The following is a 12,457-nucleotide window of genomic DNA, read 5'->3' as shown; positions in this document are numbered from 1 at the left end:
GCCCGCTTTAACAGCTCTATGGAGAAGTAGTTCACACGCTATGTGGTGGGCCCATGTAAGGGTATCATTCCATGGTTTTTAGTATATTTGCCGAGCTGTACAAGCAACACCCGGATGTGACTTTAGAGCTTTCTTAACCCCACAAGCAAGTCCCCTTCCCATTAGCGGTGAATTGCCTTTCCTTCCCTGGAGACCCAGGCAAGCACTATCTACTTTCACTCTTAATTTACCTATTCTTTATGTAAAATTATTATCTGTAAAGAAGCTTTCGATTACATAAATGTGACATCAAAAATAGAGGGGATTCCCATATACCCATTCGTCGCCTCTCCCACACTTTCCCCCAGTAACAACGTCTTTCCTGAGTGTGTTACATTTGTTGCAATTGATGAACTCCTATTGAAACATTGTTACTCACCACAGACTAGGGTTTACATTGTAGCTGACACTCTGTTGCTCACAATTTTATAGGTTTTGACAAAATGTCCCACGGCCTGTCACCATCATTGCAAGGTCCCGAGGGCAATTCCAATGTCCCTGAATGCCCTGCATTACACCTATCCTTCCCTCTCCCTCTCCTCTACTTTGTGTCTTTCACTTTGCCTGCCCTGGACATTTCTTCTAAATTCAATCAGACAACACGTGGTCTTTGGCGCAGCAGAATGATTGCCAGGTCTCTCCACGTCGTAGCGGGAACCGGAGCTCCCTTCCTTTCCACGACTGCGTAATGCTCCACCGCACAGAGGGACGGCGCCTCGAGCGCCCGCTCATCTGCGGGTGGACCCTTGGGCTGCTCTCATCTTTCGGTTCCTGTGACTAACGCTGCGATGTGCCCGTGCACGCTCTTGAGTGGACGGATGTTCGTTTCTCTCGGGCAACTGCTTAGGAGTGGGGTGACGGGGGCGTGGCAAGCCTACGTCCGGCTTTTTGAGGAAGGGCTGGGTGTTTTCCGCAGCCGCCGCAGCAGTGCAGGAGGGCTGCCGTTTCTCCACACGCTCGCCAGCACTTGGCAGTGTCTGCCTTTGGGTTTTAGCCATCCTGGAGGGCGTGACCTGGAAACTCATGATGTTTTCTCTGCCTTTCCGTGATGGTAACAAAGCAGGGCATCTTCCCATGCATCTCTTCCATTTTTTTTCCTCTTTATTTTTTCTAAATGTTACATTAAAAAAATAGGAGGTCCCCATATACCTCACCCCCTCACCCACTCCTCCCACATCAACAACTTTTTTCATCATCACGGCACATTCACTGCATTTGGTGAACACATTTTGGAGCACTGCTGCTCCACATGGACAATGGTCTACATTGTAGTTTACACTCTCCCCAAGTCCACCCAGTGGGCCATGGCAGGACATACAATGTCCAGCATCTGTCCCTGCAGCACCACCCAGGACAACTCCAAGTCCTGAAAATGCCCCCACCTCACATCTCTTCTTCCCTCTCCCCACCCTCAGCAGCTACCGTGGCCACTTTCTCCAAATCAATGCTACAGTTTCTTCCATTACTAGTCACAGTAGTTTTATAGTAGAATACCAGTAAGTCCACTCTAGTCCATACTCTATTCCTCCATCCTGTGGACCCTGGGATGGTGATGTCCACTCCACCTCTACATCAAGAGGGGGCTTAGATCCCACATGGATGCCGGATGGGATTCTCCTGCTTGCAGCTGTAGGCACTCTGGCTCCCTGGTGGGGTGGTTGACCTTCTTCACCTCCCTGTTAGCTGTGCATCTCTTTTAAAGAGGAGGAAATCCTTCTTGTTATTTCCCCGGGGGGGCCCATGCACACAGGATTTAAGGAGGGAAGGAATGAACTAAATTCCCAGAGAGGAGTTGCTAAGGAGCATAAAGCCAAGTCCAGGAGCCGCTTAGAGGAAGGGGTTGTCAGCACGACGCCTCTGTTTAGACAGCTCAATATTTGCACCTGGGAGGCCTCCATGACCTGTGGTCCCAGAGAGAACATTTTATTTCTGCAGCCCTGAATATCTGATCAAAGGACAAGGGGATGGAACTTGCAAAACCGTAGCACAACATCCCGGCCAGCACGTGAGAGGATGCATGCCACTGTTTGGTCTGCGATGGCCGCAGTTGCACTTGGATGCTCGTGGACATGTGTTTGCATTTCTTTCTGTGCAGTTTTGTTTTTGTTGTTCCCCGCTAAGACGGCTCCCTCGTCTGTCTGCTCGTTGTGCCTGCTTGTTGCATCGGTTCGTTGCCTCTGCTTATGTTTAAGAGGCACTGGGAATTGAACCTGGGATCTCTCATGTGGGAGGCAGGTGCCCAACCACACGAGCCACCTCTCCTCTCTGCTCATTGTGTCTGTTCACTGCGTCTGCTCGTTGTGTCTGCTCATTGTCTTTAGGAGGCACCGGAAACTGAACCCAGGTCCTCCCGTGTGAGAGGCGGGCACCCAACTGCTTAAGCCACATCTGCTCCCTGCTCTTTGCATCAGCTCATTGCCTCGCTTCATTGTGCCCACTCGTTTTCTTTAGAAGGCACCAGCAAACTGAACCTGGGACATCCCGTGTGGGAGGCAGGTGCCCAACTGCTGAAGCCACCTCTGCTCCCAGCTCCTCCTGTGCAGTTTTACCAGAGATTTTCTGACCATGTAAAGACCCCTCCTTTCTTGCTTTCTAGAAGGACACCTCCCAGCCTCCAGTCCTCCTCTCTCTAAGACCCGGCAACCACAGGTATATTCTCCATTTCTAGACTTTTGTCATTTCAGGAATGTTCTATAAACAGAGTCCTACAGTGTGAACCTTTTGAGAGTGCCTTTTTTTTACCCACTCAAAATAATTCTCTTGAGACCCACCCAAGCTGCTGCCAGAACAATGAGACTTTTCTTTTTAAATACTACCTGGAAAGCACTTTTCTCAGATGAAAGGTTTTTCTGCTGTCAGCAAGACTGCCGTGAATTTTTTTTTTTTTGCTTGCGTATTTTGCATACCATGGGAGTCATCTGCAGAATTATTTCTTAGACCTGGAATTGCTAGGTCAAATAAAATAAGGCTTTAAACAAGTTAGACAGCTGTTTCCAACCTGCCTCCTATGAAGAGTCACCTCTGGAGGGGAATGAAAAGGCTCTGGTTTCTCCAGGGTCCACCCATCCTGCCTAGAACTTCCCTTTTTTGATCTGGTTTACCTGATGTCTGAAAACTAGTCACTTGCTTTACTCTTTTTTTTTTTTTAAAGGAAAATATTGGAAATCGAACCCAGGACCTTATACGTGGGAAGCAGGTGCTCAACCCCTGAGCTACACTCGCTCCCCACTTGTTTTGCTTTTTGATTATTATCTATATATGTTTTTATTATTAAAGTGTCTTTTTTTAAAAGATACATAAATCACACAAAATGTTACACTGAAAAATATGAGGTTCTCATATACCCCACCCCCCACCCCACTCCTCCCACATCAGCAATCTCTTTCATCATCGTGGCACATTCATTGCATTTGGTGAGTACATCTTGGAGCCCTGCTGCACCACGTGGATAATGGTTTACACTGTAGTTTACACTCTCCCCCAGTCCACCCCGTGCAGCATCTGTCCCTGCAGTGTCATTCAGGGCAACTCCAAGTCCTGAAAATGCCCCCACATCTCATCTCTTCTTCCCTCTCCCTGCCCTCAGCAACTCCCGTGGCCACTGTCTCCACATCAATGATATAGTTTCTTCCATACTAGTCACTTTGCTTTTAATTTCTTTTATTATGAGTAAGGTTGTGCATCTTTTCCTCTTTTTTTTTTTTTTGGAGATACCAGGGATTGAACTCGGGGCCTCGTATATGTGAAGCAGGTGCTCAACCACTGAGCTACTCCTACTCCCTGAGATTGTGCATCTTTTTTTTGGAGTCTCTCTCTATATATTTAAAGAGAAAAAAACACAGCTGTTATTAAATAGGCATTAAATCAGACTGTGACACAACACCAGCAAGCCACAAAGAGATGACAGGTGTTTATCTTTAAAATCGGCGAATTGCTTATTTCCCTGGACTGTGTGGGGGATGGGAGGGTTGTTGGATATTTTCTTAATCTACAAGAGCTCGTAATCTGCAACGAATGAGTCCTTCGCCCCGTGCGTGGCAATAATCTGCCCTTAGCTTTGGTTGCTATTGCGGCCGTTTTGGTCCAATAGAATTTTAAGGTTTTTACACGGGCCGATGTATAGGATTGTTTTTTCCTTCACGCCTCCTGCGTCTTCCTTAGACGTGTCACCTGCGCTTTGAGATTATGTGCCAAGAAGAAAACAAACCACCATGTGCTCTGCTCCTCCTGTAATTCTCTCGTGCTTCCGTCTTGGGCCGTCGGCCCTTCTTTTGGTGAGGGACACGAGCCAGGCTAGACTCTCCCCGGATGCTGGCGGCCACCGTCGCCCGAGGTCCATCCTCTGAGCTGGATTCTTAAAAAAGAACAGCGACCTTAGCACCTACTAAACATAGCACCGTCTCTGGAAGGGAAGCTTCTCCGGGAACCTCGAGCGTCTGGCGTGTCCCACCGAGCGTGGGACAGCTGGAAGCGTCGGTGACTTTTGGCTCATCTGAGCAGCCCGGTTGTTCCCAGGCCAGCGAGGCTGAGGGTTTTCGGTCCCCCGTGCCGTTGCCCGGCGATGCCCCAGGTCTCTGGAGCACGGGGGAAGAGCCTGCCCTGGCCGATGCTGCCCGCTGAGAAGTCACAGGACGCTGGCTATTTATTGTCGGGCGGAGCGAGCTGACGTGGACCGGTCAGTGAAGAAACCAGGACGGAGAGATGCCAAAAGAGAAGAAGAGAAGGCGGCCACCGCCCCGTGTTCCCAGCCACGGTTGTTTTTGGAGGGGCACTGGGAGGGGAGGGGGCGAGGGTGCTCCCAGGATGGGGCTCCCCCCTTGCAGCTCCTGCAGCATTCTCTGTGGGACCCCCACTTGGAGTGACCGTAAACTCTCCCCTCCCCGTGGCAGAGGCGCCCGCAGCTGTCCCCGGCACCCCCTCCGGCTTTCCCGCTTGAGCCTCGGTGTCTCCCCGGCTTCCTGGACGCCCCGTCGGCGCTGGCCACGTTCCCCTCCTGGTTAGGGGGTGTCCCACAGGTCACTTGTGTCCCGTGGGCGGGAAACAGAGCTCGGCCGCGATTCCGGCCATTGTTGAAGTGTCTCGAGAGCTTTGTCCAGGCTCTCGTGCCTCCGTGCTTTGGGGCAGCGGGGATGCTAGCTTGTGCGGTGAAATCCAAGGTGCGCAGCGAAATCTAACCGGGGACCGATAAATACTTCCTCGTACAAGGATATCCCACGTAGCGCATGGCAGGTACACGGGGAAAAAGTTGCTTATCCGAAATTAAAATCTCCCCAGGCATCCCACATCTTTAGTGGCTAACTCAGGCAAGCCTGGATCAACCCGTACCTGATCTCCAGGGGCGGCGTGGGGCGCCCCTGCCTGCGGACGTGACTGGGGGTTCGGGGTGTCTGGTGAGGACGTTTTCTGGGCTCTCGGCAGCAGGCGGTGGGAGCGGGGGGCCCCCCTGGACCAGAGGGGTCGGCTCTCGGCATGTCCACCTCCGTCCCAGGCATGCTTTCTCTCTCCTCCCGCCTCTCCTCACTGACATTCACTCTCCGAACAGCCGTGCAGAGTGAGGCGCACGGGCTCAGGTCCGCCTTCACGTCTGCCAAGAGCCGCTCTGCAGGTGCGCGGCTCGGTTAGGGCTCCAGCCCCTGAGCGTGCCCCGTGGGCGGGCCTGACTCGGTTTACCGCAGCCGTGCCACGCTTCTCCAACCTTCTTGCCTTTCTGAAAATTCAGGATGGAGCAGACGAAGCTCCCACGTCCAGGACAGATAATGAATTTTTTTTCTCTATTTAAAAAAAAATGGTTACATTCAAAAAATATGAGGTTCCCATATACCCCCCCCCCCACTCCTCCCACATCGACAACCTCTTCCATCATCGTGGCATGTTCATTGCATTTGGTGAACACATTTTGGAGCACTGCTGCCCCACAGACCTAAGAGTTCACGGTTTCCATCTTAGCTTATAGACTTTTTTTTTTGAAGTGAATTTTTTAAAACTCATTTTTAAAATATTACATTAAAAAATATGAGGTCCCCATATACCCCCACCCCCCTCACCCCACTCCTCCCCCCATAACAACAACCTCCTCCATCATCATGAGACATTCATTGCACTTGGTGAATACATCTCTGAGCACCGCTGCACCTCATGGTCAATGGTCCACACCATAGCCCACACTCTCCCCCAGTCCACCCAGTGGGCCATGGGAGGACACACAATGTCCGGTAACTGTCCCTGCAGCACCACCCAGGACAACGCCAAGTCCCCAAAACGCCCCCACATCTCATCTCTTCCTCCCACTCCCTACCCCCAGCAGCCACCATGGCCACTTTCTCCACACCAATGCCACATTTTCTTCAATTACTAATCACAGTAGTTCATGAATAGAATACCAGTAAGTCCACTCTAATCCATACTCTATTCCTCCATCCTGTGGACCCTGGGATGGTGATGTCCACTCCACCTCTATATCAAGAGGGGGCTTAGATCCCACATGGTTGATGGATGGGATTCTCCTGCTTGCAGCTGTAGGCACTCTTGGCTCCCTGGTGTGGTGGTTGACATTCTTCACCTCCCTGTTAGACTTTTATATGTTTTTTTGTGAAATTTAACATGTCCTGTATCCATCATTGCACAATGTTGTTGAACACTTCCATTGCCCCCAGCTACCTGCTTCTATCTATTTTATTCCTCTCTGGAGAGACACAATTCCCTCTGTTTGAGAACATCAGTCCTCCCCAGGATGTGGGTATACCTTCACTCTCATTGCATGGGTCTCCACCCAATGATACAACCCGCTATGACAAGATGAGCACCCACACACTCCCTAGAAGCCTGCCCTGTGTCAGACGCCCCCCTTAAGCATCTTAAACATTTTTAATCAGTGAATTTTTTTCCTCTACTTTTTTAAATGTTGCATTAAAAATATAAGAGGTCCCCACATACCCCCCGCCCCCCTCACCCCACTCCTCCCACATCAACAACCTCTTTCATCACTGTGGCACATTCACTTCATTTGGTGAATACATCTTGGAGCACTGCTGCCCCACATAGATAATGGTTTACATTTTAGTTCACACTCTCCCCCAGTCCACCCAGTGGGCCATGGGAGGACATATAATGTCCGGTAACTGTCCCTGCAGCACCACCCAGGACATGGAGTTATTATTTTTTTAATCCTGTGCCATCCTCGCAGTCCAGTGCCGGCAGTGCTCCAGTGCTCGGAGCCACGGAGCAGGAGAAGGGTCTTTAGGATGCACGTTCCGGGAGAAGGAAAGGCGGATTGTCTTCAGGCATTTCACGAAGGCTCCTGCAGACGTTTTCCAGGGCCGCCTACCCCGACCCTACGTTATGGGGGCACAATCCTCACCCTTACCCCCGAGTACCTGACATCCACCTGCCGGTCCTCAGACGCCGGCCCCAGCTCCGGCCCGGCCCCCGAGCCGTGGCGCTCGGCCGTTCTTAAACTCCCCGAGTGGAAAGCATACTTGAATGCCAGGATCATCTTCTTCAAGAAAGCCTCGGAAATCCGAGGAGGATGTTTCTGGAAAAAGCACATTAAGAACCCGGGACTTCCCGTCGGTATTCTCACCAGTGATCACACGCATTTCCTCTTCTAATTTTTATTTACTTATTTTATTTATTTCTCCCCCCTCCTCTCCTTTTCCTTCTCTCTGTGTCCATGCGCTGTGTGTTCTTCTCTGACTGCTTCTACCTTATCAGCGGCACAGGAATCTGTTTCTTTTTGTTGTGTCATCTTGCTGGGTCAGCTCTCCATGTGTGCGGTGCCATTCCTGGGCAGGCTGCACTTTCTTTCGCGCTGGGCGGCTCTCCTTACGGGTGCACTCCTTGCGCGTGGGGCTCCCCTATGCAGGGGACACCCCTGCGTGGCAGGGCACTCCTTGCGCGCATCAGCACTGTGCATGGGCCAGCTCCACACGGGTCAAGGAGGCCTGGGGTTTGAACCGCGGACCTCCCATGTGGTAGACGGACGCCCTAACCACTGGGCAAAGTCTGCTTCCCCGTTTCTTCTTCTACTGGGGTCACCGAGATTTCCCGGGAGCCTCCCCTGAGCTTGGGGGAGGCAGCCTTAGCCGTGGTTCGGGGCTGCCTGGATAAACGTCCAGGACGCTGGGGACGATCTCCGAGCGGGTGGCTGTGCCGGCGGGGCCCACGCAGCGTGGCGACCTGGTTGAAGATGCGATCTCGATGCGGCCCCAAGCAAGCTCACGGCACGCGTGGAAGCTGCGCTGGCGCACTGAGGGTCCACCGAAGGGGTCCCACCATCTGCCCACGTGGGGCATCCGAGCACGGGGAGCGGCTGGCGTCCCTGCAGGAATCAAGGTGTTCTCCCCTCTTCCCCCCCTTTCTCTCTCTCTCTCTTTCTTTCCCTCTCGCTCTCATTCAGCACGTGCAAATACCTGAAACCAGGTAACATACAAGAGTGTGAACGCAGCTCCAGTCTTGAGCGCCCTACACAAGGCAAACGTCGAGAAACGTTTTGTGGAAGAGGACGTTCTCGGGCTGCACTTGGAAGGCTGGCAAGGCAGGGACAGGTGTTGCCCTGGGAGGAACAGCCTCTGCAGGAACCAGGCGAGAGGAAGCACAATGGGTCTGGGGTCTGATATGCGGCCCGGTCCAGTGGGCGAGGGGAGGAGGGGCCAGGGCAGAGGCAGGGAGAGAAGCAGTTGGTCAAGGGAGACGTCGAGGCCGCCTTCCTCAGTCCCACGTCCGACAGATGTACTTTCACTGAGTTATTTTTTGGCATAACGGCCTCGATGTTATCACAGTCACAGCTCCGTTCGGCTTATCGTGTGCGCTGAAAGTTCTCATCCGTGACCCTGCAGCGTCCTCAAAGGCAGAAGATTAAGTGATTTGATAGGGAAGCCTCAGTGTGTGGGAACAAACCCACACATTTTGAATTTGAAGGTGATGAGAACCTCAGTGGCATAGCTTCCCTTTTCACTTTGGCCACTGGGAAGCTCAGAGCTGGAGTTGAACTCAGAGCGAAATGAGAGGGGGTCTCCTAATTGGCATGGCTGCTGCTGATGTTGTCCTTTTGGATTGGTCCACATTTGTTTCTGGCTCTTGAGTTTTTGGACTTGATTTAGGTTTTTTCTCATTTTATTCATGTGCCTCCTATGTGCATTGTTTGCAAGTTTGCTTTGGTAAACGTGTAACCTGCCACTTTTATTTTATTTTGATACTTGTGAATACATTCTACTCAATCCCGGGAAGTTTCGGGGCTGGGATGGAAACAGTTTTTTTTTTTAAACTTTGAAGCTGAGAAATGACAAGTGCAGTTTCTCCAAAGGCCCAATAAATTGTGGCAACAATTGCGGTATTGAACCAAAAGCACCTTGAAAGAGTCTTGCAGAAAGAGTTGTTAATTATTGGTTGTGTCCAGAAAAACGTACCCAGTCCCCTAAATCTGCTAGTGCCATTTCTCAGAGTTTGGGTCATTCTTCTATCTTGTAATTCAGAATGTTTTTGTTTGCTTTGGGGGGGAATAGTTCTTCCAATTTTTGGCTTACATTTTTTTAAAATTGTAGAATTGTTTTTAAGTAGAGAGTCCTCCATTCATTTAAAGAGGGATGGAATTCATTTCTTGATGAAGTAATCATCTTCCCTGTACACCGGTCTCTTTTTGTCCTTGCTACAGGGCACTTATTTTTAGTGCAGAGCAGGTAACTGCTGCTTTTCAGTGCTTTGTTCCCAGGGCCTCCTCTTTTGGGTTTTTGCACTGCACAGCACCTGTGGTTTTTTTTTTAAATTTTAAAGAAAATTTATTGTATTTATTTCTCTCCCCTGCCCCCCTGTTGTGTGCACTCTGTTCATTCGCTGTGTGTTCTTCTGCATCTGCTTGCATTATCCACTGGCACTGGGAAACTGCATCTCTTTTGTTGCGTCATCTTGCTGCATCAGCTCTCCATGTGTGCAGCACCATTCCTGGGCAGGCTGCTCCCTCCTTCGCGCTGGGCAGCTCTCCTTAAGGGGTGCACTCCTTGCGCGTGGGGCTCCCCTATGTTGGGGGACACCCCTGCGTGGCAGGGCACTCCTTGTGCGCATCAGCGCTGCGCGTGGGCCAGCTGCACACGGGTCAAGGAGGCCCTGGGGATCCAACCCTGGACCCTCCATATGGTAGATGGACGCTCTGTCAGTTGAGCCACCTCCGCTTCCTCACCTTTAGTTTTGAAATACACCTCCCAGGTGCCCAGGGCTCAGTTTCGTTTCCGGCGCATCGGGACGTGACTTTGTGCAAGGGACGGTGTTCAGAGGACGAGCTGGTTTGTGGTCAGCCTTTTCCACCCAAGCCACGGCACCATCATTTCGGTTTCCGGTTTCGGAGGGCACAGTAACGCCCCTCCCCTAAAGAAAGATGCCCACCGCCAGAATCTCTGGCATCTGTGTAGGTGTGAGTCGAAACGACAAAAGGTGCGTGGACTTTGCACACGGAATTGAGACCCCTGATCTCAGAAGGGCAGGTCCTTCTGGGTTAAAATTTGGGTGGGCTGTGTCCACACACGTGGAAGAGGAAGGAAAGGGGGTGATGAGATGGGAGAAACACTCAACAGCTTTTTTTTTAGTGTGTGGGAAGCTTATCCTATTTTTAAAAATATATGTATGTTATTTTTTTAAAAGCTACTTAGATTACTTAAATGTTACACAGATAATACATAGGAATTCCCATGTGCCCCACTCCCCACTCCTCCCACACGCACAGCGTCCTTCATTAGTGGGGCACATTCATTGCAATTGATGAATGCACCCTGGGGCACTGCTGCTGAGCACAGACCACGTATCAACAGCCTTTTTCGTGGGCTCAGAAGACGAGCCAAGGAATATGGGTGTCGTCTAAAATCAAGCAACCAGGGCAGCTGATTCCTTGATTTAGCCCGTTGAGATCTGGTCAAAGAGTTTCAAATTCCAGGACTCCAAGAGTGTAAATCCGCCAATATTTCCGTGAGCCAGCAAGTCTGTGGCGGTTTGTCCCAGCTCCGGCACGCGCTCAAGACGCCTCAGCGCGGGCTCTTCTCAGTCGAGTCTCTTCCCTCCAGCGGGCTCCTTGTGGTCGTGCGTGGAGGTGAAAATACCTGACTCGCCGCATACATCCAGCAGGGTGGTTTGTCAGAAGGAGAGCGCGTCAGGACAGGAGCTGGCGCTGCGTGTCTGGACGGGGCGGCCACACGAGGACGTTGTTTGCTTGGAGCTGTCGAGCGGTGCGTGGGATCGCCCTTCCCACAGAGGGGTCAGCTTGAGTCCTCGTCCTTCACGTGCGCGCGGGGTGCAGAAAAGGGCAGAGATTTCCACGCGCATCCTGCCACCACCGGACGGCCCAGCTAGCTGGAGCCGAGGCAGCTCCTCCATGCAGCCTGCCAGCCTCAGTGCGTCCCTCGTTGATTTGAAAAACCCTCCACGTTTCTACCGCAAACGGCATTCTCAGAATTCAGAGGCAAAACCAGGCACCGTTGGGAAGCGGCTGTGGCTCAATCAGTTGGGCTCCCGCCTACCATACGGGAGGCCCTGGGCTCATGTCCCGGGGCCTCCTTGTGAAGACAAAGTGGACGGCCCGTGCGCCACGGGGAGCGGGCGCAGCAAGATGATGCAATGGAAAGGGAGACAAGCAGATACAGAAAAGATGCGCAACAAGTGGACACAGAGAAGAGACAATAATGAAAGGAACAAGCCGCAAGGAGGGGAATAAATAAATAATCTTTAAAAAAAACCCAAAACCAGGCACTGTCACTGCTCCCAGGTAGTGACCTCTCCAACAAGACGTCGGCCATGCTGGAAAGCAGCCCCCTTGGGTGTCTGGGGAGGGTCGGGGGCCTTTGGGAAAAGCTGCCTCTGTTCGTGCGCTCCAGCAGCGGGCCTTTCTCATCCGCTGGCACCTGGCGGTGTCCAGGACCGGGGACCTGTGCCAAGTCAGCCTCGGCCGTGCATCCTCTTAGTTTCCCAGGCTCTGGGACAAGCACCGGTCACGGGGCTGGCTGAACACAGAACTCTCGGCTCGCAATTTGGGAGGGTCAAAGTCCCAAGGCTGTGCTTTCTCCCCAAAGTCTGTGGCCTTCGGGGCTGGCTTCCCACCCTCCCCGGGTCGCTCGGCTCTCATCCCACGGCCCTCTCTCTCCTCGAATCTGCGCCTCCGGGCGAGTCTTCTTCTGCCTCCTCCGTGGCCTCCTCGGACTCACGCATCAGGCTGTTTTCTGCCTCTTAAGCGCTCTAGGATTTTGGATGAAAAGGCACCTTGATTCAGTCAGCTACGCCTTACCCAGAAGATCACCCCGTCGAAGCGTCCGTTTGGCGAGTGGTTTCCCGCCCACAGAACGGCGGACTCTGACGAAGAGCGTGTCTTTTGTTGGGGTACATGATTCAGCCTAGCACAACGGGGGGCCAGGAGTAGAGACTCCACGGGTTGCCCTTCGCAGCG

At 52.1% G+C, this 12,457-nt stretch overlaps 1 protein-coding gene across 1 annotated transcript in view; it reads left to right on the top strand.

The window, feature by feature from the left end:
• Positions 1-2,638: 2,638 nt before the first annotated feature.
• LOC139436115 (polyprenol dehydrogenase-like) overlaps positions 2,639-12,457 on the top strand; it is a 268,412-nt gene continuing 258,593 nt past the window's right edge. The window contains exon 1 of the mRNA XM_071213458.1: positions 2,639-2,688. The gene's annotated coding sequence lies outside the window, so the exon portion shown is untranslated. The remainder of the gene's footprint in view (positions 2,689-12,457) is intronic.

The sequence above is a fragment of the Dasypus novemcinctus genome, chromosome Y (assembly GCF_030445035.2).
Source record: "Dasypus novemcinctus isolate mDasNov1 chromosome Y, mDasNov1.1.hap2, whole genome shotgun sequence".
Taxonomy (NCBI): Eukaryota; Metazoa; Chordata; class Mammalia; order Cingulata; family Dasypodidae; genus Dasypus; species Dasypus novemcinctus.
Note: the sequence above shows the minus strand (reverse complement) of the source record. Positions and strands in the feature narration are given on the sequence as shown.